The sequence below is a fragment of the Pinus tabuliformis genome, chromosome 5_2 (assembly GCF_031772625.1).
Source record: "Pinus tabuliformis cultivar Carrire ecotype Pingquan chromosome 5_2, CPIR1, whole genome shotgun sequence".
Classification (NCBI taxonomy): Eukaryota; Viridiplantae; Streptophyta; class Pinopsida; order Pinales; family Pinaceae; genus Pinus; species Pinus tabuliformis.
Window position 1 is genome coordinate 869,084,033 of NC_142306.1, and position 18,972 is coordinate 869,103,004.

Consider the following 18,972-nt stretch of genomic DNA (forward strand, 5'->3'; position numbering starts at 1 on the left):
TCTCGGACGCTAACCCTCGGGCTGTTTGGGATATGAGGAGGCCCGCCCACCGTAGATCTGGGGCGCGGGCGATTAAACAGCTGGCGGCAGGAGGGGTTTAAAACTTAGGAAATGTGGGTTTTTGGGGATTTTAAAAGTGAGCGGGTCAAACATTTGGTGGGTAAGACCTTAGGATGAGGTAGAAAATGGGTTTTTTCAGGGTTAGGGCTTAGGGGAAATGGTTATTAGTTTGACCAGAGGTCAAACTAACCCCTGTAAGGACATAGGTGGGCTAAAAACAGCCCCAGCTGGACTGTTTTTCCCGGACTTAGATGAATAGGGCTATAGTGCCAGGGAAGGGGTATTATTATATTTTTGGGATTTTTATACATTGTTTTAGTAGGGGAAGGGGAAATAGATAGGGGGCTAGATAATAGAGTTAGGAGTTAATATGGAGATGACAAGAAAGCGCTAAGGTAAGGGACCTTAGGCTACAGAGGGAAAATAGAACTTGTAGAAAAGATATGAGTGTCTCTAAGTAAAGCAGATCTGTTCTTAGGCAAATGTTATGAAACATGATGAGAGTAAGAGGCTCAAGCAGATCTTGACCTCTTTCAGGGAAATTAGTAAGTGTTTTGGGGATAAGGAAGAATGGGGAAGTTAGAGATGTCCAGCTTGAGCTCCTCCAAATGGAAAACTGCCTCCAACCTGTGATCTGAAAAGATATAACACTTTAAAACACAAAATTGATCATGAATCATCATTCTACAACCTCAAAACTACCTACCCAGCCTACTAGCCTAACATTTTTTCTTGTTTTTGGTTTGGGTGCACTTAGACTTGTAGACCCAGCTTTACAATTTTTCTTTTGACTATCCTCCTATCTAAATCTACACTTATTTCTGCCAAGGACCCAGATTAAGCAGTTGGGCTCCTTTGATTCTCTACCTATCTACAAATCTGCCAAGATTAAGCTGTTTGGACAGATAATGATTCTCTATATTCTAAAACAAGAAATTGAAACCTAGGGAGGCCAAGATTAAACTGTTTGGCCTTCCCTTAACTGAAAAACTTCTTCAAAAATGGAACAACTCATCAAAATTGGAGTACAGCAGTGGCATTTAGACTAGCACACTTTCATGGTCTCTTCTTTGGCCTCTTCTAGAAATATGGAACCTTGCAGCAAGAAAGATGATATATTTGGTATGTAAAAATGTCAATCATGAAATATGAACACCTGTTGCAACAGGAGGCTAACAGGATGACATTATCCTTCAGCTGCAAAACTTCCATCTGATTTACTTCCATGTCTGGTTCACCATCATCTTGCTCGCCATCTATAGAAGTGTCTTGATACTTCATTTTGCAGAAATTCTTCAATCTCTTTGTCATCCCGAAACACCTACCAATATCTTAGATTATCAGGGACAGCTGGGCGATGTTTAACATGAATTTCAAACTCATAGTATGAATTCATCGGAATCTTTAAGTTACTTGCAGCTGTAGCAAGGGAATCTACAATAACATTTTGTGCACGAGGAACACATGTCTAAGTGTAATCTGGAAACAACCTAAAAATATCTAAAACCACATTACGGTAGGCCCTCATTCGAGGATGTTTGGCTTGGTATTCACCCTTTACTTGTTTGATTACTAATTTGGAGTCGCCATAAACTGAAATTCTCTTTGCATTCAACTTTTTGAGTATTTTCAAGCCTGCAATTAGTCCCTCATATGCGGCTTCATTATTGGAACAATAAAAAGCCAACTTATATGAACAAACTCTTACATTACTCGGGACTTTATTTGGTAGGAAAACAGGGCTGTGTATCCAAATACCAATTTTGATACCTTCCTTACATACTGCTCCATCAAAGTCCATACTCCACAAATTGGCTTCTTCCTCCAAGTGCTGGAATTTTGCCTGTTCTTCTACCTTTGGCTGTTGTCCATCAATTTCTTGCTGACAGTGGAATGTTGACTGTTCAATGGTACTTTCAAGCCTTTGTCTCTCTTGATCAAGTACAACTCTGAAATTTTCTGTTATCTCTGGTATATCTTCAACTTCAACTAATTGACTATTTACGTCATTGAAACCACTATCAGAATATAGAACAAAAGATTCTAAATCTGTATGTACATAATTAATTGGATGATTCAAAGGTTTCTCCTTGCTCATGATCATATACTTCATCTTTTTCTCCCTATATAACTTCCTCAACTGACCAAAGATGGGAATAGTGGCATAGGAGAAATCTAACTGCAATGTCCCTTTGAGTTTTTCACCCCATGACCTAGATAAAAGCATGCCAAATCTAGGGGGAATGTTAGCCACCACTACATCCATAAGAATATTCTTCGCTGGAATCTGATCTAAAGCCACAACCAAATCTTTAATGAGACCAATACATCTGACCCTACCCGAATCAAAGGAATAAAGATCATGGTACTTGCGAGTGATGTCCAAACCCAATTTTTCCATAATTTCCTTTGGCATCAGGTTGTGAGATGCTCCTAAATCAAACATGGCATTGTGCAAAACATAATCATGCAATCTAAGGCTGATGTAAAAAGGAGCTACATCACTATCCTCAAATTGGCCTTCTAATGTCAGACCAAAGATAAGTTCGGGTTGGTCATCTTCCACATTAACCATATCAGACAGAGGATCTATATTCAAAATCTTTGCCACTTGACCTTTATAACTGCTATTCTTCATTAATTCAGTCAAAGGTATTGACACTTTTAACTTAGCAATTTCATTTTCTAAGCTAAAGGCTATAGTTTTCTCTACCTCTTTGACTGGAGCATCCTTCTTTTCAGTCTTCTCCTTTGTTGCACTTGGCTGATTTGACTTTTCATTTGCTGATTGTACTTTGCTGGAAGTAGGATCTGCTGGCTCCTTTCCCTTTTTCTGAACATTTGGAGAATCATTCTTTGGTGGTGTTGCTTCCTTCTGCTTCTAAATTGGATTGATCGGTACATCCCTACTCCTGAGTGAGTACTGTCTTTGCTGCGCTGTCAATGCATTCATGTATCCCCTCTGATATTCATCTGATTCCTCTTCTAGGACTGTTTCATTTGCCAATATAAAATCTTCATCTTTTTGTATAGCTGGGCTTTCTAAATACTCTTCATCTTTGGTGATATAAATTGGAAAACCATCTGGTGTAAAAAAGTGATTCTCCTCTCCTATTGGAGTCTCATCATCCTCTGATTCAGTGCCATGGACATAGTTCTACTGTAATGGTGTTTTGACTTGTTGTTGAGCTGATGGATCTTGAGCTCTTTGCTCCTGTTGCTTGATTCTAAACTATGGTTGCTGCTGACCACGAAAATTTGGATTTCTGACCTATGTCTTAGGCTTATCTGCAATGGTGAATCTATCGAACATCTTCTCAAGCTTACGAAGCAAATGATCTGAGGAAGAAGCTTCTTCCTTTATGGTCACCTTCTTCTCGGTCTTTGTCCTAGCTCTCTTAGCTAGCATATTTGCTTCCACACTCACTGCGATATTCTGAATGTCTTCCAATGTCACTGGGTCTCTTTCTCTCAATTAATATGCCATGTTGGGATCAAAGCCATCGAGAAATTTGATCAAAGCCAGCCCCATTGGTGGATTGATATTAGCTGGAATGGCATTATAAACAGTATTGAATCTAACACAGTAGTCTTGGACACTTTCACCAACATTCCTCTTTATGTTTTCATACTCGAAAAGGATTTGCAGTGGATTTTTCTTTACCTCCCAACGATCCAAAATTTGTCTTTGAAGATTCGCCAATGTATTGATAGTTCCAGCAGGAAATGCTTTGAACCACTTTCGCACTTTTCCTCCAAAAGTTTGCAAAAATAATCTTATAGTCACATTCTCTTCATCTATCTTGTGGAGATCAAAGAAATCACTCATCCTATCGACATGTTTCTATGCTGTGATACCTTGGGAAGCATCAAACAATGGGATTTTACTTTGGTAATCAACAAGCATAGCATCCAAGTTCTGTGGCAAAACAAGAGGTGCATATTTGGTAGCCATTGCTCGCGGTGGATTTAAAACTGGTCTTGGGGATGTAGGAGGAGTGGGAACAATGATAACAGTCGATGTGACGGGTGTATGAGGTGTCGAAGGGGATGAAGAAATATTTGATGTTTGAGGTGTTGAATGGGTTGATGGGGGAGAAGATACTACAGATCTCTGATCAGATATGGTGGGCTACACGGGAATGGTGGGAATAAAAGGAGGCTCAGTAGGAATTTCTAAGCCAGACACAACATCAGATGAACCAAGAGTAGCAGGTGCAGATTCCAAGAACTCGGGAATATTGGTAGCCACAATTGAATTTTTAATATTTAGAATGTAAGCATCAATTGATCTATTTGCTCTTTCAGTTTCAAGATATTGCACAAACTCTGGATTTAGAACAGTAGCAACAACTGCACTTTCAGAATTAATTTCAAACAACGATAAATCAAAATGTTCATCAAATGTGAGATCTTCAAGATATTAAAAAACAACCGAGCATGAATGATATCTAAACACAGGAATCACAAAACTTTCTTGGTGGAGAATTCTTGGAATGAGATTTGGGTTTTCATACACGGGAGGAGGATCAGGATCAGGATTGGCTCTAGTATATCGTCTAGAAGCCAGTGTGTTGAATTATTCCCAAAAATCAAATTGACATTACAATCTTGTCAGCCTACTGAATTCTAAACTCATCATCCAAAAGTTTAAAATTATTTAATGTACTGAGGAAATTTGCAAGTCAAATGTTCAGTTTATAAAACTAAACCGAAGATTGACTGATGCAACATTCATCTACTTATGCACTTACAGAGAAAGAGCAGTTCGAAGGCTACCTAGCTAACTTCAGGCTCCGTTTGTAGTTTATAAAGCAAAGAACATTAATGAACAAACAAATTTTTCTTCCCCAGTATGGTCACCACTATGTTAGGGCCTAAATCTACCTCAGGTTGAGAAAGGTAGGTCTAGGGTAACATCAAACCACGCTTAACCTGGTAGCTAGCCCTACCAGGTCGGGAGAGGGCTCTCTCCTTCTTAATCTCAATGAAAATTTATCAAGGAAGGCTTGAGATGAATGATATAAAAACTAATTTTAGGCTAGGTATACTTGCTCAGAGGAATTTGTTTGAATTTAATGGTTGATTGCTGGATCAGATGGGGAAGGCAGCTTTGGGTCCAAGAAATGAACACAAATTTGCAGAGGTTTCTATGGGGCGAGGTAGGAAAGTGTTTTAGCACTTTGAAATGGGTGTAATGGTGAGTCTAAAGACTGGTGAGGAGCTAGAGAGGGCATGCAAGTGTCAGAAGTCCTCTTCAAAAAGTAGAAAACATGTAGAACTAAATAAACCCCAAGGTAGAGCACTGAAACACCAATGAATTCCACATTTAAACTTGATTCATTTAGTTATGTTGAAAGAGAGAGATGATGGAACACATAAACATAAGATCAAATACATTACAGAGAAGAAAACATTGCTAAATCACATTACTACAAGAATCCCACAAAATGCTGCAAAACCCTGGTTTATTTCCTTGCCAAACTGCAGAAGTGATGTACAAACTAGCTCAATGCATCCACAAGAGTCCAACCTTCACAAATGACTAAGAAAGTACAAGATATATGCAACAATCCACCTATGCTAGCCACTAGGGGTCGAATCCATAAGTCAAGGAGCTGTTTCAACAAGATCTAAACTAGGAACTCAAAAATAGGCAATGGAATAGCTTGTCTCTAAAACTATGGAAACTGATTCATTCTGTTCAAAGCCACCTATAACTGATGTATCTACCTCCTTAAGTCAATTTTCATCATTTTTACATAAAAGTACATCAATTTACATCAATTTACATCATGAATTTGACCATGAGAGAGAAAAAGTCAAACTGATAGAGAACTAGGTGAAAATTTTGGGTTTTGAGCAAAATTGGCAAAATTTTCTCCTATGCGTAGCACCACTGGTTCTATGCTTAGTGCTTTTTTCCATGCCAGTTTTGGAAGGCTTCCCAAAGTCTAGATTATGTTTAGGATAGCTCATTAGAAAGCTTAGCGAGTCTAATTTCTGGGACAACTTGAATTTTTTGATTTGGAGTCCATTTGCCCCTCAAAAATGCAATCTCCCAAGACTGCTTCCTGTGTGTCAAAAAAGTGGCAGAGATGGCACTTTTTGGGTGTTTTTGGCCCTTTTGGAGGTCCAGAACTTGTCAAAACTTCTCAGAAATTTCTAAGCATGCATAACCTTTCATGGTGATTCCAAAAATGTAAAGTTTTTTGCAAATGGTGGCCCCCATCAAAAGCGTAAGGCTAGTGGCGCTACGCACTTGCTGAAAAAACCTATTTTTTGCCTCAAAAATTCAAAAATGACAAAAACTTCACCAATTTTCTTGAAATTTTGCATGAGTGATCCTTTTTATGTGCTATGATGGGCCAATGATGCCTCAGCCAAGATCTTTAGCTTATCTTGCTCTTTTTTGACTTTCAAGGCTCTCCTTAACTTGGCTTTTAAGCTTCTTATCCTTGTCTTGCAAATTTTGTTCTGAGCCAAATAGTGATAAGCCATGTCACATAGCATGTTCTTCTCCTTGTTAGCCTTGTCCAGCAGCTTCTGAAGGTGGATATTCACTCTTTCCAACCATTATTCTAGGTCAGCCTCTATTTCTTGCTCTAGTGAAGTTAGCTTGATTTTCCTTCCTTTTTCCAATTGTCGGTTTTCCCTTATGGTTTGCAACTCCATGATTGCTTGTTTGTCCTCCAATTGCTTGTTCTGTTGCTCAAGGTAATTAATGATCCATTTAACCCTTTCACGTTCAAGTGATAGGATTTGGATCTCAACTTCTTTCTCCTTGATGATCTCATCCTTGAGTCTTGAGCTTTGGGAGCCCAAATCAGTGTCCTCTTCCTCAATCAAAATGAAATCCCTGTCTTGACCTTCAGAAGGCCCTTCATCATGCAATGGTTACTTTCCTCTATTCTATACCTACTCTGCTGAAGAAGAAGGCAGAGCCCCTTTCACCCCAAGTGAAGATAACATTTTCCTGTTGTCTAGTGAAGAGAACGAGACCCCTTCTACACATGGTGGAGATAATACTCGTTTGGCAGCTGCAAATAGTCTCCTTGTGCCTTTCTCATAAGTAACAAACACTGGCACACCTATAGTTTGAGTCTCATGAACATCTGGCTGGTTTGAAGGCCCTCCTTCCTCTTGAAGCACCAATGGAGTCACCTGAGGGCTTTTGAAGACCTCATGTGCAATGAAAGTATCCCATGAAATATTCAGCAAGCTTAGCTGATGCAAAACAACAATTTTAATCAATGAGAAATGGTAAATGCTACTAAACTACTGAGGAAGAGGTTTCCTTTGCACATAATGAGCCATCTTCTCAATATTCCTGCATATAAAGTATGGGAGATTCATCATCCTCACTCTTGTGAAATGCATCAACAATCTGACATGGTATGTATATAGATGGGAAAACCTTCCCTCACAGGTGAAATATTTGATGATGAGCTTCATGAGTGGAGCATAAGTATCTTGCAAGTATTTGAAAGGAAAGACCCTACTGATTTGCCTCCGATAACTAGCCTTGATGTAAGGCTCATAATGCTCTTTGCCCACATGCTGCCCCTTATTCCACTGTTCACCCACATTAGGAATGCCTGTTGCTACTGGTATGGTTTTAGGTACCAAAGTGAACGAGACACCAGCTAGGTTCACCTGGCCATTGTGAAGATGAAGAAAAAATAACCTAGCAAGCTCATGGTGATATTGCACCCTCTCCACCATTTCACAAAACTGGTAACAAGACTGATGTTTAAAACAGGTTACTGCAAGAGGGCAAGAAACTCTGTAAGAGTTGTTATCACTGAAAAAATTTCAATGCCAAATGTCTTATATTTGTTTGAATCCTTTTTAGTAGTTTCGCAGCGCTACATGTTTAGGTGGTTTCGTAGCGCGCTACGAAATTGGGGATTTGTCCGAAACCATAGCTCACCCATATCACCTTTGTCTCCTATGGGTTCTGTGGGAATATCTGGTTCGACATGTCACAGTGCTGGATCTTATCATCAATATACAAATAATACTGCTGTGTTTCATTCTCAAGGTTTTTCCTATAATCCCGCTACATTGGCCGAAGTTCTGGTATCCATTGGAGGTCAATATCCTAACATGCTTATTGTACAGAGTTCTGCTTCCCTTCAGAAATCTGCATCTAGTGAGAATCTCACAGGGGAACATACATCAAGTTACCTAAATTTTCCGTCATCAGATTGCCAAAGAGGAGCTATACAGATTACTTTTTCAGCTGCTTTTCTGGGGTTTGTAACACATGCAGTTACAGGCACAAATATCCGGCGTCATAACCAAGTTGCAGAAGGATCTTCCCACATTTTAAGACCTATATGGATGCAGGTGAATATGGATTTAGACTGACTGCTATGTCTCTTGATCCACTCAATGACTGTCCAAGAAATGCCTACTACATAGACGGGGTCATGGCTAGTGCCGATGGAGCACCTTATGTAAGACCTAACATGGTCTGCATATTTGAACGATATGAAGGCGACATAGCTTGGTGCCACATAGAGTGTCCAATTTCAGGCATGGAGATTTGAACAAGTCAGACCAAAGGTTCCTTTAGTAGCCCGTATGGCAGCATCTGTTGCAAACTATGATTATATTGTGGATTGGGAATTTCAGACTGATGGCCTTATCAGAATTAAGGTTGGACTAAGTGGGATCTTGATGATCAAAGGTACAAAATATGGGAATGTTAACCAGATCAGAACCCAGGACGAACTTCATGGGACTTTGCTCGCTCAGAATATAATTGATGTCATCCATGACCATTATGTTACGTTCTACCTGGACATGGATGTTGATGGTACATACAATTCCTTTGTTCAGGTCAAGATGGCCAAGCAAACGGTGAAGAATGGACAAACTCCAAGAAAAAGTTTTTGGAAAGTAGAGAGACACGTAGCCCAAACAGAGAAGGATTTGACACCTAGCTGTATCATTGGACCGCCTGGGAAAGGGCCTAAATGCGGTGGGATAGATATGATCAGTCAGGCCCAAGCCTTGATGCAGCGACCTCATGTTGTGATCGCCACACCTGGGCTCTCCTCGAAGACTATCCTGATGTCCCCAAAGTGTTTTCCAGGGCAAAGTTTCTTGTTTTGAATGAAGCAGATCGTTTACTGGATGTGGGTTTTGAAGAAGAACTAAAGGTAGTATTTCAGTGTTTGCCCACTGAACGTCAAACTCTTCTCTTTTCAGCGACAATGACTGGTGATCTAAGAGCCTTGCATGATTTATCTGGAGACAAAGCATACTTTTATGAGACATGCGAGGGATTTAAGACAGTTGAGTCATTGAACCAGCAATACGTTTTCGTTCCTGAAAATGTGAAGGATATATATCTCATGCACATTGTTTCAACCATGGAAGATAATGAGATCAGATCTGCCATTGTTTTTGTTTCCACTTGCAGGACTTGCCATCTGCTTAGTTTATTGTTGGATGAGCTTGGTTTGGAGGCAGTGGCATTGCATTCTGTCAAATCACAATCTGCAAGGCTTGCTGCCCTTCAGCGTTTTAAATCTGGGCAGGTTCCAGTTTTGTTAGAAACTAAGGTAGCAAGTCGTGGTCTTAACATACGACCTGTTGATCTTGTCATCAATTATGATATACCAAGGTATCCTCGAAATTATGTTCACCATGTAGGTCGTACAGCGAGAGCTGGAAGGGAAGATGAAGGCAGATGTTCAAACTTCACAGCTAAACGTAATTGGTCATCCAAGGTGAACCTGAAGCTGTCATCAGGGGAAAGAAAGGATCTGCAGGTGTCACCATTAAGAAGACAACATGTGCACTTATCTTTGTCCTTTATGATGAACCGGTGACTCCAGGCGAATGTAATATGATTGTGGAGAGGCTTGGTGACTATTTTATTGACCAGGGCATCTAATTCCCAGTTAGTCCTTAGTTATAATGTTGTATGGGGCGTTCTGCCAATTTAAGTTCTTCCTGTTTTTTAGATGTTGGTAATTCTGCCTAATCCTAGTCATTAAGTAATGGAATATATATGCATATTCTGTAGAGGGCCTATCTGGTGTGTAAAACAATGACGAGGTGCTTCATCAGTAACTCCTGTACGTTTCTCCTCGCGTTGAGGTTTCTGAATTTGAAGTGATATATTTTTCCACCATTTCCTGGCATAACAGGTTTGTCGTGTCCCAAGTTTGGACATGCTGATGGTTTGCCAGAAGTTTTACCATCAAGTTCAGATCCCAACATAACTAGCTGTAATGAAGAGTCCTGTGATGTAGAAATGCAGATAGAGAAAATCAAATTGTCAAGTGGAAGAACAGGATGATAATGCACTTTGTATCAACTTGCTCAATGGAGAAACTACAAACAGTAGAAAGGTATAAAAGAAAGGTTATCAAGTGGTTCAAATACACCTTCAAGTGCTGACCCTGAAGTTGATCCCTGTTTAGGGATGAACACTGAAGTGAAGGGCAATAGTGAAAGGGATTTTGAGTTTAACTGGGTTGGTAATAGAAGTTCTGATGCAGGAGGCGAGGAGGTATTAACCAGATTCATATAGTTATATTTGGAACAATGAATGGTGTTATCGGTGTCATTGCATCTTTTCCTCAGGAGAAATATCTATTTCTTTAAAAGTTGTAAGCAAATCTTGTCAAAATGATCAAGGGAGTAAGGTGCTTAAGTCATGAACAGTGGCGATCATTTAGCTATGAAAAGAAGACTGTGTTTTTGAAATTACACAGCAGTTTCGTAGCGCGCTACGAAACTGCTGTAGGTGATGGTTTTAACGCAGACAAACAGTTTGGTAGTATGGGCGGGAATTTTCAAAAGGAAACACCTAAAGGATATGTAAGAAACCAAATGAAGCTATCAAAGCCGTTCAAATCAAGACAGGTGTACCTTTAAAAAGGTGGAATATTTTAACTCAAGTTTAAAGTTTCTGTTATAAAGCCACTTTATCACCGTTCATGGGGTATTAAATGAATTGCATACAAGGAATTTTGGCCTGCACACTTGTCCATCGATGAAGCCTCCAACACATCAGGAACATGGTAGTGTTCTATATTTTTGGGATATTAAAGGGCTAGAAGACATGCTGCTGTATATTCGAACAAGTTGTGGAAAACTGGAACCAAAAAGCAAGGAATATCTCCTAACACCACTGAAGCAGTTAAAGGGGTCAGCATCCAAGGTCAACATGGAGCATTGATTACCCATCTCAGCCATCTCAGCCAAACTGAAAGAAGACCAGGTGTCAAAGAACGAGGAGGAATCATTATACATGGAAGATAGAGTTAGAGTCATAGTCAAATTAGAACTCTTTAAAACTCCAGTTAAGCACTTTATTGTATTTAATAGTTAGTTGAATAGCAGATAGGTGTCATCAAAAGCAGTTATCGAATTCCCCTCATGCTGGAGGAGGAATCTCGAATTAGGTAGAATAAGAATTCTATATATAGCTAAGACAGTGATGTAATGAGGGTTGGATATTTTATAAAACAGAGGACTGTTTTGGCTTATGTAAAAACAGAGTTCAGTAATATAAATGACTGTTTTACTTCTCAGGATTCATAAGGGATTTTCTTGTTCAGAATGTGTGATGGTATATTTTCTTTAGTGTTCTTTTACAGTTGTACAAATGCATAATCACTCAGAATTCATTGATCATGCTCTGACTTCCTGTATGTCTTTGTAAACTGTGGTTTTATATAAGTGGTATTCTGAACATCCAAATGCTAAATGCCCTGACTTCTATGTAAGGCATCATCATTGTTTGCTGTAGTATGTTTGACTCCATAGGCCCAATGGAAACCTATGTAATGTTTGTCCAGCCTTCATTATTTGTCAATGTTATTCACAAGAGTTAGCCATCTTATTAATAGTCAAAATCAATAATCCTTTGAGAGAGCCCTCTCAGGCTAAGGAGGCTAAGCCTTAGTCAAAGATTGGTGTGAAATAGTTACTTGAAGTCTTCCTGGGTTGCAGCCTTCCAGGGCTTGATTTTGAGATAACATTTTGGTGCGTCTGCCGGGAGTCTGAAGATTATTCATTCCCGAAATCAATGGTTGAACTTCTGAAGGTAGCAGGAGCTCAGACATATTTTTGAGGCTGCAAAACTACCTTGGCGACTCCACACATCGAATAATAAATTGGAAGGTGACTCCACTGCTAGAAGATCAGTAGCTTGATGAAGTTACAAGATGAGTTCCACTGCAAGGATGAATGCCAGGTATGCTCCTATGAATCGGTCTCATATCCCTGGTTTTCCAAATCCTATGCCAAAGGTTGATTGGTTAGAGGATCTTCCGATATTCAAAGATGAAAAGAAAGACAATGCTGCTCTTCATTTGGTTAGGTTTCATATGCATGTACGCAATCTTAAGGTTCACTTTCCTGAGGATTGTCTCATGAGGATGTTTATGACCACTTTAGAAGGAAAAGCATGGTCTTGGTATAAAAGTTTGGAAAATGGTTCATTATATTCTCTTGCTGATTTCCATGATGTGTTCTATGACATGTATAAAGAGTGTCATCCCTCCTTATTGCTGGTCAAAGACTGCTGTAGGAATTCTTTAAGTCTTATTCAGTACTTGGAGGATTGTTATGATGATAATGAATTTATGGATGAAGAAATTTTAGAGGCTCTTCATAACAATGCATTTCAGCACCAAGAAGAAAGTATAACATCTCATGAAACGCAGCATGAAGAGCAGCAGGGGTTTACTTGTGAAAACCATGTTTCATCCTTTGATATGAATCATAATGAAGATAAAAATGATTGCAAACAACAACAAGAAGTACTAGAAGATAGCTTTTACGACCCTCAAGTAGAGGAAAAGGTTGGTTTTTTATGTCAAACTTCTCAGCAGCTTACAACAATAGATGATCATAAGAAAGAGGAAAATTACATTGTTTATAGGCAGCATTCAGAAAAGCAGTTCGATAGCACATCAAAGGAATTTTGTGTGGTTGAGAATCAGTGGTCTAAAGATGTAGAGTGTTATGATGATCATCAACATAACCATGTATTCTTTGACCCTATAAGCGAATATATAGACAAGCTTTGCACTCCGGTCTTTCATTTTCATTTGTATTATGAAGATCAAGTATATTATGAGTTGACGTGGTCATCTCACTACCATGGTTATTTTGAGGTTGAATGCAGTCAAGAGCCTCCAATATCAGAGAAGACAATTGATTGGTTACATTGGAAATATCATGTTGCCTGAACTACAAGTGGAGCTTGCAGCTGATAGGGTAGGTAGGTAGGAAAGTGCAAATAAGCTCAAGGTTGACTAAGCATTTTTTTTTTAGTAGTGGTAGATATAGACTTCTTTCTCCTACAGTGATCATCAAGCTTAAGCCCGAGGTGAAGCCCCAAGGAACTTAAAGAAGATAATTGTCAAATAAATTTTATAAGGCACTGGAACTGCAGGTTCTTAGTGTACCACAAGGGCACACTATCCCAAGTGGAGCCACTGTTATCACTGAAAAAATTTCAATGCCAAATGTCTTATATTTGTTTGAATCCTTTTTAGTAGTTTCGCAGCGCTACATGTTTAGGTGGTTTCATAGCTCGCTACGAAATTGGGGATTTGTCCGAAACCATAGCTCACCCATATCACCTTTGTCTCCTATGGGTTTTGTGGGAATATCTGGCTCGACATGTCACAGTGCTGGATCTTATCATCAATATACAAATAATACTGCTGTGTTTCATTCTCAAGGTTTTTCCTATAATCCCGCTACATTGGCCGAAGTTCTGGTATCCAGTGGAGGTCAATATCCTAACATGCCTATTGTACAGAGTTCTGCTTCCCTTCAGAAATCTGCATCTAGTGAGAATCTCACAGGGGAACATACATCAGGTTACCTAAACTTTCCATCATCAGATTGCCAAAGAGGAGCTATACAGATTACTTTTTCAGCTGCTTTTCTGGGGTTTGTAACGCATGCAGTTACAGGCACAAATATCCGGCGTCATAACCAAGTTGCAGAAGGATCTTCCCACATTTTAAGACCTATATGGATGCAGGTGAATATGGATTTAGACTGACTGCTATGTCTCTTGATCCACTCAATGACTGTCCAAGAAATGCCTACTACATAGACGGGGTCATGGCTAGTGCCGATGGAGCACCTTATGTAAGACCTAACATGGTCTGCATATTTGAGCGATATGAAGGCGACATAGCTTGGTGCCACACAGAGTGTCCAATTTCAGGCATGGAGATTCGAGCAAGTCAGACCAAAGGTTCCTTTAGTAGCCCGTATGGCAGCATCTGTTGCAAACTATGATTATATTGTGGATTGGGAATTTCAGACCGATGGCCTTATCAGAATTAAGGTTGGACTAAGTGGGATCTTGATGATCAAAGGTACAAAATATGGGAATGTTAACCAGATCAGAACCCAGGACGAACTTCATGGGACTTTGCTCGCTCAGAATATAATTGATGTCATCCATGACCATTATGTTACGTTCTACCTGGACATGGATGTTGATGGTACATACAATTCCTTTGTTCAAGTCAAGATGGCCAAGCAAACGGTGAAGAATGGACAAACTCCAAGAAAAAGTTTTTGGAAGGCAGAGAGACACGTAGCCCAAACAAAGAAGGATTTGACACCTAGCTGTATAATTGGACCGCCTGGGAAAGGGCCTAAATGCGGTGGGATAGATATGATCAGTCAGGCCCAAGCCTTGATGCAGCGACCTCATGTTGTGATCGCTACACCTGGGCTCTCCTCGAAGACTATCCTGATGTCCCCAAAGTGTTTTCCAGGGCAAAGTTCTTGTTTTGAATGAAGCAGATCGTTTACTGGATGTGGGTTTTGAAGAAGAACTAAAGGTAGTATTTCAGTGTTTGCCCACTGAACGTCAAACTCTTCTCTTTTCAGCGACAATGACTGGTGATCTAAGAGCCTTGCATGATTTATCTGGAGACAAAGCATACTTTTATGAGACATGCGAGGGATTTAAGACAGTTGAGTCATTGAACCAGCAATACGTTTTCGTTCCTGAAAATGTGAAGGATATATATCTCATGCACATTGTTTCAACCATGGAAGATAATGAGATCAGATCTGCCATTGTTTTTGTTTCCACTTGCAGGACTTGCCATCTGCTTAGTTTATTGTTGGATGAGCTTGGTTTGGAGGCAGTGGCATTGCATTCTCTCAAATCACAATCTGCAAGGCTTGCTGCCCTTCAGCGTTTCAAATCTGGGCAGGTTCCAGTTTTGTTAGCAACTAAGGTAGCAAGTCGTGGTCTTGACATACCAACTGTTGATCTTGTCATCAATTATGATATACCAAGGTATCCTCGAAATTATGTTCACCATGTAGGTCGTACAGCGAGAGCTGGAAGGGAAGATGAAGGCAGATGTTCAAACTTCACAGCTAAACGTATATGGTCATCCAAGGTGAACCTGAAGCTGTCATCAGGGGGAAGAAAGGATCTGCAGGTGTCACCATTAAGAAGACAACATGTGCACTTATCTTTGGCCTTTATGATGAACCGGTGACTCCAGGCGAATGTAATATGATTGTGGAGAGGCTTGGTGACTATTTTATTGACCAGGGCATCTAATTCCCAGTTAGTCCTTAGTTATAATGTTGTATGGGGCGTTCTGCCAATTTAAGTTCTTCCTGTTTTTTAGATGTTGGTAATTCTGCCTAATCCTAGTCATTAAGTAATGGAATATATATGCATATTCTGTAGAGGGCCTATCTGGTGTGTAAAACAATGACGAGGTGATTCATCAGTAACTCCTGTACGTTTCTCCTCGCGTTGAGGTTTCTGAATTTGAAGTGATATATTTTTCCACCATTTCGTGGCATAACAGGTTTGTCGTGTCCCAAGTTTGGACATGCTGATGGTTTGCCAGAAGTTTTACCATCAAGTTCAGATCCCAACATAACTAGCTGTAATGAAGAGTCCTGTGATGTAGAAATGCAGATAGAGAAAATCAAATTGTCAAGTGGAAGAACAGGATGATAATGCACTTTGTATCAACTTGCTCAATGGAGAAACTACAAACAGTAGAAAGGTTATAAAAGAAAGGTTATCAAGTGGTTCAAATACACCTTCAAGTGCTGACCCTGAAGTTGATCCCTGTTTAGGGATGAACACTGAAGTGAAGGGCAATAGTGAAAGGGATTTTGAGTTTAACTGGGTTGGTAATAGAAGTTCTGATGCAGGAGGAGAGGAGGTATTAACCAGATTCATATAGTTATATTTGGAACAGTGAATGGTGTTATCGGTGTCATTGCATCTTTTCCTCAGGAGAAATATCTATTTCTTTAAAAGTTGTAAGCAAATCTTGTCAAAATGATCAAGGGAGTAAGGTGCTTAAGTCATGAACAGTGGCGATCATTTAGCTATGAAAAGAAGACTGTGTTTTTGAAATTACACAGCAGTTTCGTAGCGCGCTACGAAACTGCTGTAGGTGATGGTTTTAACGCAGACAAACAGTTTGGTAATATGGGCGGGAATTTTCAAAAGCAAACACCTAAAGGATATGTAAGAAACCAAATGAAGCTATCAAAGCCGTTCAGATCAAGACAGGTGTACCTTTAAAAAGGTGGAATATTTTAACTCAAGTTTAAAGTTTCTGTTATAAAGCCACTTTATCACCGTTCATGGGGTATTAAATGAATTGCATACAAGGAATTTTGGCCTGCACACTTGTCCATCGATGAAGCCTCCAACACATCAGGAACATGGTAGTGTTCTATATTTTTGGGATATTAAAGGGCTAGAAGACATGCTGCTGTATATTCGAACAAGTTGTGGAAAACTGGAACCGAAAAGCAAGGAATATCTCCTAACACCACTGAAGCAGTTAAAGGGGTGAGCATCCAAGGTCAACATGGAGCATTGATTACCCATCTCAGCCATCTCAGCCAAACTGAAAGAAGACCAGGTGTCAAAGAACGAGGAGGAATCATTATACATGGAAGATAGTGTTAGAGTCATAGTCAAATTAGAACTCTTTAAAACTCTAGTTAAGCACTTTATTGTATTTAATAGTTAATTGAATAGCAGATAGGTGTCATCAAAAGCAGTTATCGAATTCCCCTCATGTTGGAGGAGGAATCTCGAATTAGGTAGAATAAGAATTCTATATATAGCTAAGACAGTGATGTAATGAGGGTTGGATATTTTATAAAACAGAGGACTGTTTTGGCTTATGTAAAAACAGAGTTCAGTAATATAAATGACTGTTTTACTTCTCAGGATTCATAAGGGATTTTCTTGTTCAGAATGTGTGATGGTATATTTTCTTTAGTGTTCTTTTACAGTTGTACAAATGCATAATCACTCAGAATTCATTGATCATGCTCTGACTTCCTGTATGTCTTTGTAAACTGTGGTTTTATATAAGTGGTATTCTGAACATCCAAATGCTAAATGCCCTGACTTCTATGTAAGGCATCATCATTGTTTGCTATAGTATGTTTGACTCCATAGGCCCAATGGAAACCTGTGTAATGTTTGTCCAGCCTTCATTATTTGTCAATGTTATTCACAAGAGTTAGCCATCTTATTAATAGTCAAAATCAATAATCCTTTGAGAGAGCCCTCTCAGGCTAAGGAGGCTAAGCCTTAGTCAAAGATTTGTGTGAAATAGTTACTTGAAGTCTTCCTGGGTTGCAGCCTTCCAGGGCTTGATTTTGAGATAACAAGAGTGTTGGGCTCCTCCCGGATATGTTTTCCTCCTCTATGTGGTTTTCTTGGTGCATGAGCCTCTTGGAAAGAATCATTGACAGTTTCATCATCCCTTTCATGTGCTGAGTCTATCTCCATACTTGCAAATTTGGAGTGAAAAATGATGAGTATGAAGAGATTTTTTTTAAAGTATGAGGGTGAATAGGGTGATTGTTGTTTTTCCTTTTGGGAAATGAGGGATTGACTGATAGTATGACTATAGATGAGGGTTTTATGGTGGCAAGAATGTAATGAGAGAATAGGAAATGGGAATTAAGGTTTTTGGAATGTATAAGGTTAATGTTTGGGAATAATGTATAGGGCTTAGGGTTTCGTAATAGGGAGTGAGTGCCAATGACTTTTTTTTTTGGGGGGGGAAGAGAAAGGGATTTAGGGAAATTTAGTGGAAATGGAAGGGAACGGAGTGTGGAAAATAATCAAAGGGAAATTAACAGTAGAAAACAAAACCCTATGCAAATTTGGCAAGACAATTTTAAAGACAGCTAGGGTTTGTTTTTTAGACACTCAAATCATCACCACAGATGAAAAAATCCCTTGCTATACTAGATGTGAGGCTTTACTTACTTGTTGAGAGGTTACTTATGCATTTGGAGGTAGAGGATGGCGATAAAATTTGATTTGGAGCTCAAAAGGCAGATGCGTAGCGTTGCCTCCCAGGTGCGTAGCAGACTTTGTATGCGTAGCGCATGACCAAAATCCAGTTCAAAACCTGCGCCAAATGCCTATCGCTAGGCATGTGCACCGCACCAGTGCCCAGATGCATAGCACCAACAAATTTTCGTGGTTTTTTCTTAATTTCACCTCTTTCTTCCACAAACCTGATTTTCTCCTTTTGGCTCACTTTCTTTGCACAAAACGAAGACTTTCAAACATAAAGAAGGACTTTATATCCCCTTGGTTTTAATTTTTCCTTTACAAACCCAGTTATTGAGTATATCATCATTGAAATTTTGATTTTATGAACTTATTTGACCTCCTCATGTGCCTACTGATTGTTTATTGAGCTTTTCCATGACTATGGTGGCAAACCCTAGACCTAATGAAACCTAAAACCCTAAAAATGGCTTTTGCAAATGTAATGACAAAAAATCACTGTAAATGACCTGAACTTGTGAAAATAGGCCAGTAGGTAAAGACCATGAGGGAAATTTGATAATGAACCACTACCATAAGTTGATCCATGA

At 39.4% G+C, this 18,972-nt stretch overlaps 2 pseudogenes; both read left to right on the top strand.

Moving 5' to 3' along the window:
* Positions 1–8,649: 8,649 nt before the first annotated feature.
* LOC149162086 (DEAD-box ATP-dependent RNA helicase 36 pseudogene) lies at positions 8,650–9,905 on the top strand (annotated as a pseudogene).
* Positions 9,906–14,326: 4,421 nt separating this feature from the next.
* LOC149162087 (DEAD-box ATP-dependent RNA helicase 36 pseudogene) lies at positions 14,327–15,581 on the top strand (annotated as a pseudogene).
* The last annotated feature ends 3,391 nt before the right edge of the window (positions 15,582–18,972 follow it).